At 46.1% G+C, this 16,395-nt stretch overlaps 1 long non-coding RNA gene across 1 annotated transcript; it reads right to left on the reverse strand.

The window, feature by feature from the left end:
• Nucleotides 1-3,387: 3,387 nt before the first annotated feature.
• LOC144100182 (uncharacterized) lies at nt 3,388-9,843 on the reverse strand. Its single transcript, XR_013307540.1, has 2 exons — nt 9,612-9,843; nt 3,388-3,651 (listed from the first exon to the last, which is right to left on the reverse strand). It is a non-coding gene; the product is annotated as an uncharacterized LOC144100182 (long non-coding RNA).
• Between the last annotated feature and the right edge of the window lie 6,552 nt (nt 9,844-16,395).

Genomic DNA, 16,395 nt, shown 5'->3' on the forward strand with positions numbered 1-16,395 from the left:
CTCATGACGCTGGAGCGCAGGGCTTGCTGTCTAGTGGAGCCAAGATATGCTTACTTATATGCCAATGGCCACAGAATGGATATAGTAACGCTGTTCCATGCTACGACAGGTGTCATGGGGGACTACAGAAGAAAAAGCTGCGCAAAGAAAATGTCAGCGAAATGAACGGAATTCCATGGATGAGTGAAATGGAACAATAAGCATGGGCAAGACATACATCTGACAAGTTCGAAGCTCCTTTGGATGCAGAAGTAAATGAAAAGAAAGGAAAAGTTGTGGCAAATAATTCCTCTGACTGATCATTCCCCCTTGATTTGAGTGTACTTTGTGCTCATGACGCGGGAGTGCAGGGCTTGCTGTCTAGTGGCGCCAAGATATGCTTACTTATATGCCAATGGCCACAGAATGGATGGAGTAACGCTGTTCCATGCTGCTACGACAGACGTCATGGGGGACTACAGAAGAAAAAGCTGCGCGAAGCAAATGTCAGCGAAATGAACGGAATTCCGTAGATGAGTGAAATAGAACAATAAACATGAGCAAGACATACATCTGACATGTGCGAAGCTCCTTTGGAAGCAGAAGTAAATGAAAAGAACGGTAAAGTTGTGGCAAATAATTTCCCTGACTGATCATTCGGCCTTGAGTTGAGTGTACTTTGTGCTCATGACCGTACAGAAGCTCGGTCCCCGATCAGCGGGCTTATGTCCTCATGAAGCAAGCAACCTATAATGCGGAAAACAAATGTGGACAAAGCAAGGAAGAAAATAACGAGAACAGCGCAAAATCCTAGATGAACTTACAGCTAGATGCTAGATTCCTGCAATAAGTGTGCATACATGCTGTCGTGATTACAAGTGGTCGCACGGGGCTAAGGAGAACGCAGCTAGTGAGGCTCGGGTAAGATCGTGTCTGTTGGAGTACGGTGGGGAGATTGTGCAAGAAAAACAGTGCGCCCTTCATACGCAACGCTTCATGAACTCGTCTGTACCGGAATCTGCAAAGAACACCAACTTAATAATAATCAGTAAGAAAAGCGATGTCAAGGACATGAAAAATTAGACCAATCAGCTCTGATATGGGCATTGATGATGAGCGCTCCCAAACACCCTTATACCTTGCGAGGGTAGTTGTTACGGTCTCTCAGGGGATGTCGTCTTATCATGAGAATCTGAGCCGGAATAAAATCGAGATGAGAGAGTGGAGGTGGGGGGTCATTTGGTGCCCATGTTTCCTCACTCTCAAGCCAGAAAATAAATAAGAGCCAAAGGTTCACAAAGAAAATGAATGTTTACACAGCAAGGAGAGAACGCGGGTGAGCACATGCGCAGTGTGCTCCATAACAATGCAACTCAAGCAAAGCAATACTCAATAATAATAAGAATATTAATAATAAGTGGCTTTTGGGGAAAGGAAATGACGCAGTAATTGTCTCATACATCGTTGGACACCTGAACCGCGTCGTAAGGGAAGGGATAAAGGAGGGAGTGAAAGAAGAAAGGAAGAAAGAGGTGCCGTAGTGGAGGGCTCCGGAATAATTTCGACCACCTGGGGATCTTTAACGTGCACTGACATCGCACAGCACACGGGCGCCTTAGCGTTTTTCCTCCATAAAAACGCAGCCGCCGCGGTCGGGTTCGAACCCGGGAACTCCGGATCAGTAGTCGAGCGCCCTAACCAGTGAGCCACCGCGGCGGGTCAGCAATACTCAAGAGAGGCTAAAATACAGCTGGGATCGCACAACGCTTGTATTATAATACACAAGCGAGGCAAAGAAACGAACGCAAATAGTTCATCGGGCACTGCGGCAGTCACATGTCCGGAGGGTCACGATATGGCCGTGCCCAAGACTGGCGCGCGTGCCCTCGCTGGTGCGTGGCTAACCTTTGGTAGTTTCGACCCGGCAGTCGTTCGTCAACCTGTTCGTCAACCTGTGCTATGGCAGGCACGCACGTGCAGCAACGTCGGCAGTGCACCGGCAGCGCGCCGCCAATGGTCACTCGAGGAGACAGGTTCCATAGGCTTCGGGTCGCCTCCTCTCCGACAATGCGCTTTCGTTTCCAATCGGATAGATTGGGCATGACGACGATCACGTTGAGGCGCAGGATGTAATGAACACGCGAGAAGGTAGGGAAATACTTGCCCACCTTATCGTTCGCTCTTATTTCAAGAAGAGTACCATAAAACTTTCTCGTTATTAAGTTGCAAATACATGTTTCGCGCTTGCAGCCACTCTTTGTACACGGTACTATCTCTTGTGTAGTTAAATTACGCAACAAATTAAGCGATGAACCTCACTCGTAGAGACACGGAATTTGACATTTTTCCCATCCAGCAGCCTAGAATAAAAATCAGGATCAGTTTATTGGAATGAAAAAAAAATATAAGGTGGAAATATTTATACAGAAGGAGGTCCCGTAGTCAGGCACTGTACTGGGACCTCCTATATCATGAAGTAAAACAGAAGCAGGTAATGAAACACAGCAACCACAAAAAACTCAATGAACATTTGTGCAGTTCTTTCTATGGGCAGCGGTACAGTTAATAAAGAAAAGGTGCTTGCAAAAACATAGGCTTATATACAAGTTGTACTTACTTGACGAAGTCTTACAATACAAAACACGAAAGAACATGAAATTAAAAAGCAATCGGGTAAAGTTGCGCTTGTAGCATGTAATGCATAGTTCACAAATTTATTGATTGTATAATTTGGAAACCAGCTTAATAATATTAACAGTAATTCAAAGCCAGAAGCAAAGGGTTTGTTTTTTCTCCCCTATGCTTCTCGGTTTATATTAGAATATTAGAACTGGCATTATTGTGAACGTGAAAAACCAACATCGAACCTGAAACATTTGTTTTTAAAAAAGTCGTTTGCTTGGATTTTCAACGGCGTGTATTGATCGAACGGGGTGTTTGAAACATTTTTTGCAGAAAATACTTAGTAATGTGTTTTAGGGTGGAGAAAATATGCACTTTGTTACCGCGAAGATTCGACGTGCAGTGACGTCATATGAATAGTACGCAACACGTAAAAGTCAACTTTTAAATCTGCCTTTCATGTTCTACATCTCTAGCCCTGCTGTCTATACAGGAAGGTTAAAAAAACTGGGCTCGGCTTTGATGTTGGTGGCGCTGAACGTCGAAATATCGCGTAGCGCAGTAAAAAAAATAATGAATAAGGTAATTAGGAAATAATATTTTATTTGTACATGACCACGTATGCTATACGGTCATGCATTCCAACAGTCCTGCATAGACGACACCTACTGTAGTATATTGCATGGGTTCTAAAAGATGCTTACATAGAATGTTTCAAACATAGAATGTATTTTGCTTTACGGAATGAGATGTGTATCCTTTTAGCAAAGACCTTATTACAGGAGGGAAAATATGCAGTTTCTTTATTTTCTCTCGACAGATACATGCGTTGCAGATTGGAGCTTCCACACTAATCATCGCTAATGCACCAGTGCTTGCAGTCGAACAATGAACTCATGCCGCAGTTTTTGCATCCGGTTACCCAAGTTCTGTAGCATGTTGAAGACCCTCTCTTCAGAAACCAAACCGCACGGCCTCTTCCTTTTTCGGTTCTTCTGCATCTTGTATCTCGATAACATTTTTTTCCTTGACCTTGTGCAGGTTGAAGCTCTACGAAGCCAAAAGAAATAGGAAGGAAACGAGAAGAAAATGATGTATTCACTCTCGTGGAGCAAGGCTGTTGCTATCGCGTGCGCATATGCGTTAAAGCTCTAATACAAGCTATCACGTGCATATTTCGATGTGTGTAATCAGAAATAAAAATATAAAGCACATATTATAGTATGTGCACGAGCAGCAAAGTGCAGCTGAAGGGGCTATGTTGAAAATATGTTATTGCTTAAAAGCACTGCTTTTCCGCATTTATTCGGAACGAAGTGCAAGATTGGCGCTATTTAAGAGCTGTTGTTACTTTATAAGTGCTAACTTATATCACTTTATTGTAATAACAGCATCTTTGTAAGGGAAGTAATAAGAGCTTGCTTTCAAGCCAGACGTCCCACGATAGCTTCATTTATTCATTGTGAAAGAAAAGGGTCCGGAGTGAACAAAATCAAGTCAGATGGAAAGTATTTTGATGGTAGAAGGTTGGCATGATCTACCGTTCACCGGAAGAAAAGGACTGATAAAAATAGTGGTACCATGCACCTTAAACGCCCCTTTCTCAATTTTCTTAAAATTTTCTCTCTTACAATTGCTCAACAAATCAACTAGAATCCAGGCATTCTATCATAGCTCTTGACAATCATAAACTTCGTCCACTGAACGTGCATACACCTCGCTTTTTTAAGAGCAATAATACCAGTCGCTGATCTAAAAAAAAATCTTCGTGGTAAGGTTCGTACTGGATAACAAAAAGAAGCTGTAGGGTTCAAGGTAAGATGATTTCTGAGCGCTGCTTATAATGAAAAGTGCATGAGCGTTATTTTTTCATTCCAGCATTCACCTCCATAATGAATTTTTGAAATAGCCCACATTGTTGTTATGTTGCCGTCTCGTTCCTTCGTCTAGCCACCTCTGCGAAATAATGTGAAATAACTGGCTTTCTTTTCATTATCAGCTTTATTTTGAATCACATGTGCGAAAAAGAATATTTCTTTATCCGGTTTTGTTGTGCACTTCCGGACATTGCTCTTGAAAAATATAAAAACACAGAAAAACAACATTGATAGTGATAGGAACAAAATACAGTTATTATAGAAACATTAGGTTTTTAATGCTTCAAAAGAAACACATCACAAAAGGTTGGTCTGGCAATGCAATACTGTGCTTGCATGGGAGAGCCTGCTAAACGGCGAAAAAAGCGCAGAGGCTGTGGCAGTAGTTGACAAAGCAATGACCACTTTTGAGAAAGCTAAATGCATAAAAAAGGACACAACCGGTAAAGTTGCACTAAATTGGCCTCCTGTTAATCATGGGCCGTTAGAACCTTATAGAGATCTCTTCCGCAGCAGCATCCCATATTGACACGGCTCCCTTTTTAAACAGGATCAGTGTCGCGAATGAGTAGTGACAGAAATGAGACGTGCGACGCTGCATTATTCCTCAATGACTTGGTGGTAAACCCTCCAGGCACTCGAGAGGAGCGGATGATTCTTTCATATCAGCTGGTGTCGGAAAGTGTCGTAGTGACTTCTTCACCTAATTGCTAAAAAATTACATATTGGACAGTGCGCCAAATTAAGCGCCTAGCCTTCTTTTTATTCTCTCTATGTCACCAGCATACAAACCTAGCAATTGTGGACAAAAGCATTTTTGAGCGACAAACCGTTTATGAGCGCAATATTTTCATATAATACAAGATTTTACTAAAACAATCAGTACATCCGCAGATAACCCGACGGCAGTCTTGTATTTTTTTTATTAACGTTTTTGCTATCATCACAAGCGTTCCCTATTGGTTTCCTACGGCAGTCTTAACTGCTCGATGCGATCACTGGAAACACCTTAAAAGAAAGATTTTGCTATATATTATAATAGTGGGCCATTACCTTCAATGTTTCCATAACAGTGTCTTACAATTTTCCAATTTTCAAAATTTTTGCCCGAGAAAGCTGGACTTGACAAGAATAAATTTGGTGCCTGAGCGGGAACAGAAAGAAAACTTAATATAGGCGTTCACAACAGAGTAGAGCAAATTATTGAACGCCGCTCGATTTTGCAGAGGATACGGTTATCAGGAAGGAGGACGGGAAGGGACGTACTGGATAGACTAGGGCTCCCATTTATTTGGTATATGGAGAACAGGGAGGACTTGAAAAAAGAGCATAGAGGCGAAGTAGAGGTGCTGACCATTCAGAAAAACATGCACCCGAAATTTCATAAGAACAAAGGCTAAGTCGAAGTACGTCAGGAGAGCTTGGGGTGAGATGAAAGAGGCAGTTTACATTGGCGTGGCGTGACCAATCAACAGGATGACGACCATAGCACGACTGGAGGCGGAATGAATATTAGTTGATGGGGCATCACTTCGATTCCAGGAAATCGCCCAGGCGGAGGAGGCGGTGGATGCGTTGGGGATGGTTTTCCGGAAGCTTTCATGTGTATTTACGGACTCACAGACTGCATGTCAGTACTATAGTATATACCAGGGAAAGGATTAGCGAACACGCAAGAAGGGTATTCCAAAGTATAGAAGACAAATGTTTTAAGTTTATAGTGACATCGACTCCAGGACTCAGCGGATGTTGGAAACGAAGGCGTTCACGGCGCTTCCCACACGCTAGTTGCCCCGCGTCCCCCAACATTCGCCGGAACATAATTATTCTGAACCTCTATCAAGTTATACGAATTTACTCCAACTTTGAGATTAACGAGGAAAGTATACGCTGAACCGCAGAAACATCTAAACAGGGAACAAGGCTCATTTTAAGGAAATTACGATCGAATACTTACATCAGCGCAGTAAAATTCAGCTGCATGTTTTCAAAATCATACGACCGTACTGCACCTCCTGCGGCTAAGTGGTTAATTTTTATCATATGCTATGGGCATGCCAAAGTACTCTAGATATTGCGAGAGTAAAATGATCCAACAAATGAGGACTGGGCGGCGGCGCTGTCCATCTCACACCTGGAAGTTCAGCTTTGGCTGGAGAATCGGGCAAGAGAGGCGGCAAAAGGCAGTGGGCTCCGGGAATGTCGGCCCGCCTAACTAACTTTGATTTGTTCTGTTCATAATGTTTTTTACAGACAAACACATCTCAGTGGGATGAAGTACAAGAGATTAAAGGGTGAAGAAAGGTTATTGAAAATAGGCTTTGGACAAATATGAGAAATTTGCACCGGAAGTAGACCGGAAGTGCACCGGAAGTGCAGCCAGAGGACAGCAAACTTCATTGCTAACACATATCACAGTTGATGTGAATATAGCATACCAGCAACGTCTCGAGAAAGCCTAGTAATCTGTTAAGAAAATAAAAGCCAGGTGCAATTTAATGTTTCCGCTCGATCAATCGGAAGCCCAAGCTAAGCAGCTTTCATTTTGACCAAAACGAACCTTTGGAAAGGGTGTCAATTGTAAGCATCCATCCCCTGAAGAGTATGAGAAGGCAACGCGTGAACACTTCCTTAACTTCAGCCTTAACCTGTAGAAGAGATGGCCATGCTAGCACAAGCAGGCTATATGGAACTTGCCTTTTGCTTCTAAGAATCTCGTTGCATTACGTATCCAGTTAAGTCGGCATATATAGACTGAATGCGATATTGTTACGCTTCATAATAGCAGACCTCAGTCTTCAACAAAAACGGTTTATTTAGACCGAACAAAGTAGAAGAGAGTTGGAAGCGTGGTACGGTACGCTGTCGTCTTCCTCTTTGTTCCACACCCGTTAAATATAACCTTATTACCTCTGATTGTTTGGCCGGCGCAGTAAACGTGCTGATCCTACCTGTTTTTAGTCACTCGGATACCAATCGGACATGCTTTTACCGGTAAGCAAATCCCTGCCATCCATTCGGGTTTCGATCAAGAGCGTCAGGACCCCTCTTACAATGCGACTCAATCTTAAAAGCTCGCTTAAGGCAAGCAATGCTCATGTGATGTAGTGACGATGATGATATCCTCAGGCTTAATGTGAGTTAGGGATCATCAATTGGTGCGCTGCGCTGCTTCGTCTTAATAAAGCTTGTGGCAGCGAGAGTCGAGAACCCATTAACACCAGAGTTCCAACCACCTGCCTGACTGAGGGACGCAGGTGTTATCCGCGGAGCTGGAGCTATCCAGCAGCCCCGTTGCCGTTACTGTTTTGGCATAAAGTGGCAGAAAGTGAAAATACAGAGCGGGGGAGGAGGCGAGGCGGAAGTGAGCATATCTTAATCTAGAATCGCATGTATGCTTCTTGAAGGCAGCCATTCAAGTAATAAGAGGTGCTTCCTTCACTTATGGCGGGTGGGGAGTTGCATCACGTAAGTGTATTTCTTAGCGCGCGACCATTTCAACAGACCTTTATGGTATAAAGCCGACAAAGACACTCCGACTGCATGCTAATGAGAGAACCTTCTTTCGTTTCGGCGCCGACTCAGCACCTTATTCGGCGTTGACTGGTTAAGAACAAGAGACCCGCTTTTTAACCGTCTTTTTTGTGGCACTCTGCATGCCGCTGTTAAGGGATATGCTGTGGCAGCGAGAGTCGTAATGGGCGAACAATTGTTTATCGTGGGGGCGGCGCAGTGTGAGACACGAGCATGGGGCTGACAACGAGACGTAGCGGCTTAACAAGGGCTTGATATTGTGACCTCCCGAAGGCCATGGTCGGAGGGTCTTCTGTCTCTCTGAGTGCATTTCTGAGTGCAAAAGAGACGCGAACATATTAATCTAAAACTACACGGCGTGGATGCATCTACGGAACATGTTACCGCGGTAAGTATTCACATCGTAATGTTTGTTCAAAAAAATTCACTTTTATTAACAGTATTTTGGCGCTATATCTGTTGTGTTTAGTCTGTATAGCTATCGCTCTCTCTACAACCTGTAGGTTTTTGGCCACGCTAACGTTTGTTTGGTTTCTTTTACAAGCATAAAAATGGTCGTCATGGCTTGTGGAAGGCTGACAAAGCAGGACTGGGGTGGAATGATAGCAACGCTGTTCATCGACGTCTACCTTCGATTCTGACGCGCAACGATAGGGGATATGCCTGGCGATTGCATATTTATTCAATTTAGAGGGTATGGAAGTAAATGTAGAATTTTTCGTGTCCCACATTTTGGGTGCAATCATAGTCAAACCTCATGTGAAGTGGTTATTGTTAATGATGCGAAGCAAGAAACAAAATAAGGAACCAACGATTGAACCGTGCAACAAATATGTGATTTTAAAGAGGAAGGAACAAACGAGCAAAGGTATTAACGAGCACGAGTTAAGCAAGCCTCAACGTTTGTTTACAGTGGACAGTTGCAGTCCCTATCACAAATTCAATTCAATGTCGCATGATATCTTCGTCCTGTCGTGAATGGCTGCTACTATTACCTTCAGAAAAAATTGCACACAGGATGTCACGCATTCTATTCCCGTGTAATAACTCTCGGCATGTCGTGTCCTCCGAAGCGATCGCACATATGCACGGGGGGCGATTGGCCAGGGTTAGGTGTGGGCTGCCTACGTCCACCTTCTTACGCGTTAAAAAAGAAATCATTTGCGTACTGCATTACCCCGTCCCAATTGTGTTTCAAAAAGCGAATATGACCAGTAGGATTACAAACGGAATTACAATGCGCACCTTTGCAACTAACGTTCAATGGAAAGGGTGGCCTAGTGCAAATAAATTTATTTTAGGTCGGTTGCCGTTCTGCTTTGTTTTAAGTAATGCCGGTGGGAAAAGTCGCACTCATAGCATATTTCACTTGCTTAGGCGTAATATAGCTTCACGTGATGTTGGTCACTTAGTCTTACAGCTTTTATAAGGTGGAGGATAACACGCATGAGAATGTAACTTAAGCACGGCGAACCAACTACCTTTCTATAACAACCCTTTGCAGGCCTGTGAATTGTGCAGGGTAATACAAGGTTCTGTAAGTGCCGCATTGAGGAAAGAATATCTCCGTGCAAACCGAAAATTTTCAACGTTCCTTACCAATAAGAAGAAGGCCAATGAAGATAAAAACTGCTGCCCGCATTGTTGGCTTGGAAAAGGCTGCAGCACTCCTTAGAGTGCACTATAAGATTTGAACAACGGCCTCGAGTGCATTCTCAATAATACCTGAAAACTTGTACTGTGTGCGCAGAGGTATAATACGAACGACATGTGCTTGACATGAATCTTTGTCTACCAATATAAACCGTTGACGTTCATATCAGGTTCTCTTCATAGCGACAGCTAAAATTACTGTCGCTGAAACAAAGAGAACAAAGGAGATCGGTTAACCAAATGCCTATTGTGTTTATTGCGGAAGCTGCCTAGCGAACCTTGAAAAGACCCTGAAGGACAAAGACAACTGCGAAAACAAGGAACGGAAGCGAATAAACGGATAGAAATACCTTGTTTTAGATTCTGTGCATTGTGGAGCCTTGTTCTTTCAAATTCGTGAGTGATTCTGAAAGCTGCAGTTGATAATGTGTGTTAAATACCAGCAACTGACTACTCACCATTGGAAAGACATTTGAAAAATACATTGCTTAGATGCTAGTGAAATTGCGCTTGGTGAAAACATTTTTGAAGAAAAATAGTTTTAATTGCTTCAGCACCCACAATTGGCACTGGCCTGGGTCGAGGCACAGTAGTGAAAAATAAATGGAGAAATATGGGTTCTTCTCTTAGGACTTTGTTTATATCGTCTGTAAAATTATATATCTTATTACTGACACATTGTGGAAATTGTCTCACCTAAATTCTTTAACACTCCAGCTATTCTCAATGTTTTTGCAGAGTAGCCAGGTGGTCGTATTGATTAACGAAAACAAATGTGAGCGTGGGTTTTTCTGCTTGCTGCCAGTTGTTATCTTGCCTTTTCATTTTGAACACTGCCGGCCGAGTTAAAACGTGATAGAGGTTTGACGTATTTAAGCCGAGTACATTTTCGAAAACAGGAAAGTTAGGCTCCGCCTTAAGGGTTTTAGTGGGTTAATGCGCATGTATGCAGAATTGCTATTTTCTACTTAACACCTATAGATCGCAGCGAGTCCTCGTTCCACTATCAGCACAGTGACGCAGCGGTTAAGGCATGCGCCCCCGCACTGGCAGGTGGCTGATTCTCAAGTCGTGTTGCATTGACTTGAGGGAAGATAAAGTGAAGCGTTATATAGAGAAATCTACATATTTACAGCAGGTTGAGCAAGGAGCACAACAACACGGAAATGCCTAAGGGAAAATCTTCCCCCCTTTGCATCGCCGAAGATGTAAGGGATCGAAGCCTAGCTCAGCACAATTTCTCAGGCTACAATGCCCGGATTTAAATACCTAGGAGCCCGGTCCTCATCAAACGACAAACTCAGCGCATGAATAGTTTACAAACTGCATGGTACGCCTTCAAATTTCCCCCCAAGGTTCAAAACTCTCTCCCTAAAACTCCCTGTTCTAAAAGAACATCGAAACTGCTTTAAAAAAAAATCGGAATTCTGGTAACTGACCCAATATGAATGACCCACTAGGTTACGAGTCACGCCTAATACTTCCACAGTTTTACAAAAACTCTCTCCCCTACGAAATAAAAATTAAAACACATGAAAAGACATAAAAAAACTCCCACGTGTCGCCGGCTTCCTGGAGGCTCGTAATCCTGGCGGCTCCCGCCATTCGGGCAACTATCGGCCTCAAACGAGCACCTTCCACCTCGAGTAACACACGGCAGCGCTGGCCCGCGTTCCTGCTCCACTCGCCTTCACGACAACTGTTGACAGGCGTCCTCCGAGATCCAGGAAGTGGCAAGAGCCCTGCCGTTGCTGCCCTTCAATGTGCGGCGGCACCCCTACTGTCCGGCTACGTTTCGTTTTGCCAACCTGTTTCCCGAGAGCTTTTGACATACCACATCCTCGGGCGCTAGAGCCGTCACAGAGCCCCCTAGCCGCGTCCTTGCTAACCGCACGCCACAGTTAACTGCTCCCAGTCAAGAGCGACCGCGTGGTCCCGTCTCGTCCGCCGGTGTTCACCCTTCAAAGGCTTTCCAACCTTTCAACCCAGAAGATGTTATGTCAGGACGATCCTTTGAAACACGTTAGCGCCAAAAAAGACGAACAAAAGGCGAGAGAACGACGAAACGACACAGAAAAGTGCTACTAGCAGCTAGTTTTATTTTTAGCTCCAGAGTACATATTGAAAGGCTTGTCACATCACATGCGAATAACAAGGGGGGTCAACATTCTTTCATATCAAAAGTTATGATGTACCTCTCGCGAATCTTCAGTTTATGGCAGGACAAGCAACAAGGAATGAAAAACATTAGTAATGGACCCGATGAATCAGTGAAAAGGATAAGGAAAGAAAAACAAACAGTACGAATAAAAACGTGCTCAGTGCTTTCTTAAACGCACCTCTAGAAATGCCCGATCCGCAGAGTATGCCGTTATCAAAGCATCACTTCTATCGCTTCGTGCCCATTACGGGTGTTTTTCATTCTATGTTGCTTGCCGTGCCATAAACTCAAGATTAGCGAGCAATACATCAAAAGTTCTGATATGAAAGTATGTTGACGCCCCCTGGTTGTGCGCATGTGATATCACAAGCCTTTAAATATGTACCCTGGAGCGAAAAGTAAAACTAGTTGTTAGTAGCGCTTTTCTGTGTTGTGTCGTCGTTCTCTCGCCTTGTGTTCATCTTTTTTTGGCGCTAACCTGTCTAACCAACTAGGCGAGCACAAAGTGTTATTTAATGTCAGTACGAGGGGGCGGTCGGCATATAGCGGTTTCGACGGGGTGACGGCTACCACCACTCTTGGCGCCTCTGGCGCGAAACAACTCCGTGGAGGGCAATTGGGAAAACCGTGCGACCCTGCACGCGTCTCCACGTGCACCCGTATCGTTCCCGCAAACGGGACCTCGGGCGATTCCGGGAAAACGTTCCCCCATCCTTCCCTCTAACTCTGTCGCCGCCTTGGCTGGTCAACTTCTGCCTGCCTCGCCGTGATGCAGTTCTTGCCGACGTACACGACGGGGCCCGGGCCGTGCCGACACTCTACCACATCACGTGGGAGTGTGAGCGAAACAGAACATTCCACCAACGCGAACACCCGAGTGCGGAGCAATGGGAGAGCCGGCTCGTCAGCAGGGAGCTCACAGTCCAAAGGACCCTGGTGCAGCACGCTTGTGAGGCAGCGCGGCTCAGCGGAGCCCTGGAATAGGGGCCCGACCTTGCGAGGACAGGACCCAGGACCGCCTGAGACGAGGACGACGCGGGTCCTGCAGCCGCGAATTCCTTAAAAGATCCAATAAAGTTTGCTTACCTTACCTTATCGAGGAGATGGCTGCTCCAGTGCACCGGGACAGCAAATAAAGGACGGATGGTCCTAACAACGCCGCGGGCATCATCCGATCCGTTACAATTACTTTAAACGCCACCTGCCACGGTAGTCAGTTTGCTCACAATGGGCAGGTTCTGCTCACGCAGCACGGTTAAGTCCCCTAGGCGGCGTGGCGCCCTCCTCCCATTGGTTACAGCTTACGCGACGCTCCTCCGCACTTAACCGAACTTCCTCCCATTGGCTGCAGGTTTCGCGACGCTCCTCCGAGCTAATCACGAGTAACTGAGGTAAGCTCTCGGGCAAGCGGTTTCGCACTAAAACTATAGAACTGTGAAGCGTCTGTCACTCTTAGCTGCATTTATCAGTGTTTAAGGTAGAAAGATGGCGAAGGGGGATTCTGTTTTAGGGCAGAGGAAAATTTTGGTGCGAGAGCACTACTTCACGCGATCAAACCCAACCAGTAATCTTGTGGCTTGCATGGCGTTGAGGTTTAGTTTGGAAAACATGTGCAAATAAAATAAATATCGCCGCGACTGAGTTTGAAACCCGCGGTGGCGCGAACGGGTCAGCTTCGCTGGCGACCTCGCGAGAGCACTGGGGTATCGCCGCAACCGAGCACGCCTCGTGTTAAACTGCAACGCACTCTCGCGCTTCGCATTGCACACCCTCGTCTACATCAAGTTCCATCTGCAAGCGCGAACAGATCAGAGTAGCTTAACCTCGATCAAAGCATAACCTTAGTCTAATATCGCCAGACGTGCCGACGACCCCGCAAATCGAGATCATGAGCCAGCCAGGCTAAACACATGCTTGCGCTCGTCTACTCGGTTTAACTATACGGTGAAATTCTAAGACTTTGGTGATTTAGAACTTTTATTACGTAGTCATCTGAGGTTCCGTTGATCGGCTTTGCCACAAAGCAAGTTAGCGCAATGAGCTTCATCGTGCAGGAGAGTAAGTGCAGCGGCGTACCGCGTGCTTGGTGAGACATAATAGCGAGGCGCTCCCTGGCTCTTGAAATTCGTCCTGACCTCATATTGCTTTCAAAAGTTAGGCGCGAGTTCCGAAGAAGGAATTTCTAATTTGGAACGCGGCTAAGAAGCATGTTTACAAAGTGACGCAGAAAAATGGATGAAATAGATAAAGCATAATACAGCCAGTATATTATGATTCCCGCAACGAAAACAAGGTGACTATCCTATACCTTATATCAAGCGCCTGTCCCAAAGGATTAAGTATGTAGCTAAGCGCTATGCGCTGATCGGCAATTGTCAGCACCACTAAATCTAAACCACAAATGCGCATGTTTAGAGAAGAAAGACGATGCTTGACATGGGCCTGGCTCAAGAAATCGGTACCATTATTCTAAACACTTGGTTATCTTCGTTCCCGGTAGAAATCTCGCGTGTTATTTGAGCTGCCGTATGACATGAGCATGGCCAGACCAGTATAACAAGTGTATCCATTTCTTTCGCCGTCCCTTTTTTTCTCATGCACTGCCGTCTCTCGTTCCTATCTCACGACCTTTCGTTTACATCGAAAAACCGGAACATGCACCTAAGTGAAAATGAGAGCCATTTAAAAAAAATCGCCAGGCTTAGCTTGGTTAAGCCAAGAATGCGTTGCATATCTCGATGGAGTTCCGTGCTGCTCCGTTGACTCGATAGGCTATTGACTCGATCGCCATTGAAACTGCCCGTGTAGCAGCGCTCGATCATCGCCTTTGAGTCGATAGACTATCGGTTCGAGGGCCCTCGAAATGCCCGTGTGACAGGGGTATAAGACTGTCCCGGCGAAGGAGCGCAGCTCTTTTATACATATGCCGTGACGTCAATCATAGCGCAGCGCCCCTAGCGGGAGGACCGGGAGTCAGGTGGTGGCTGCGGCCGCGCGCGACCGCGCCAGTTGGCGCCCTGCTTTTCCTCCGTGACGTCACGCGCCGGCGCAGCGCCCCTAGCGGGAGGAGCGGGAGTCAGGTGGTGGCTGCGGCCGCGCGCGATCGCGCGAGTTGGGGCCCAGCTTTTCCTCCGTGACGTCACGCGCCGGCGCAGCGCCCCTAGCGGGAGGAGCGGGAGTCAGGTGGTGGCTACGGCCCAGCTTTTCCTCCGGCTGTCGTGACGTCACGTCACGTGGTTTGGTGGCTGCCCGGCCGTGCCCAAGGGCTGAACTGAGTGATTGCAATATGCAACGCATAATAATCCGCATTTCGATATTTCAGTCATTTACCTTTTGGCAGTACTTCTTTACGCATTTTAATTTTACGATGAAGCAAAAGCGCTTTTCACGCGCCTTCACCAGAACACATGTGAAATAGGAGTTTTTAAAGAAAAAAAAAACACATGCAGTGCCAACTTTTAAGCCAATATAGCTTTCTTGCAGAGTGTCGTTTTGTAGCGACGGCTGCGGGCACACGTTCCCTGGGTTTCACATCGTTGTAGTAGAAGTACGCAACCAGAGGGTGGTAACCACCGGAACGTACTGGAGGGTGGTTGACGTGGAAGCAAGAGAGTATGACAAGAGCGGAGAAAAGAGCAATCGGGAGGCAGGTACCAAGATATTAAGACGGTGTCACGAGATTCGAGGGTACGTGAAACGTCTGGAACCATCCGGAGGGTTGTTACCATGGAAGCAGGATGATATGGGAGAACGAGAGTGGAAATGCGTAACCGGAGGGCAATGCACCTAGACCACCCGGAGGAGGATGGTTACCTTGCAAGCAGGACGGTATAACGGAAGCGGAAGAAGGTGAAGCTAGAGGGAGGTCACGATCAGAATAAGCCGGAGCGTGGTTACCGCGGGAGGAAGGTGTAGCGAGCCCGGCGAAATCCACAACCATAGGGTAGTTACCGGGGAAGGAAGAGGTTATGGCGAGGGCGTGAGATTGCGCAACCAGAGGGTGGTAACCACCGCAACCTACTGGAGGGTGGTTCACGTGGAAGCAAGAGAGTATGACAAGAGCGGAGAAAAGAGCAATCGGAAGGCGGGTACCAAGATATTAAGATGGTGTCATGAGATTCGAGGGTACGTGAAACGTCTGGAACCATCCGGAGGGTTGTTACCATGGAAGCAGGATGGTATGGGAGAACGAGAGTGGAAATGCGTAACCGGAGGGCAATGCACCTAGACCACCCGGAGGAGGATGGTTACCTTGCAAGCAAGAGGGTATAACGGAAGCGGAAGAAGGTGAAGCTAGAGGGAGGTCACGATCAGAATAAGCCGGAGCGTGGTTACCGCGGGAGGAAGGTGTAGCGAGCCCGGCGAAATCCACAACCATAGGGTAGTTACCGGGGAACGAAGAGGTTATGGCGAGGGCGTAAGATTGCGCAACCAGAGGGTGGTAACCACCGGAACCTACTGGAGGGTGGTTCACGTGGAAGCAAGAGAGTATGACAAGAGCGGAGAAAACATCAATCGGAAGGCAGGTACCAAGATATTAAGACGGTGTCACGAGATTCGAGGGTACGT

The sequence above is a fragment of the Amblyomma americanum genome, chromosome 8 (assembly GCF_052857255.1).
Source record: "Amblyomma americanum isolate KBUSLIRL-KWMA chromosome 8, ASM5285725v1, whole genome shotgun sequence".
NCBI classification, from domain to species: Eukaryota; Metazoa; Arthropoda; class Arachnida; order Ixodida; family Ixodidae; genus Amblyomma; species Amblyomma americanum.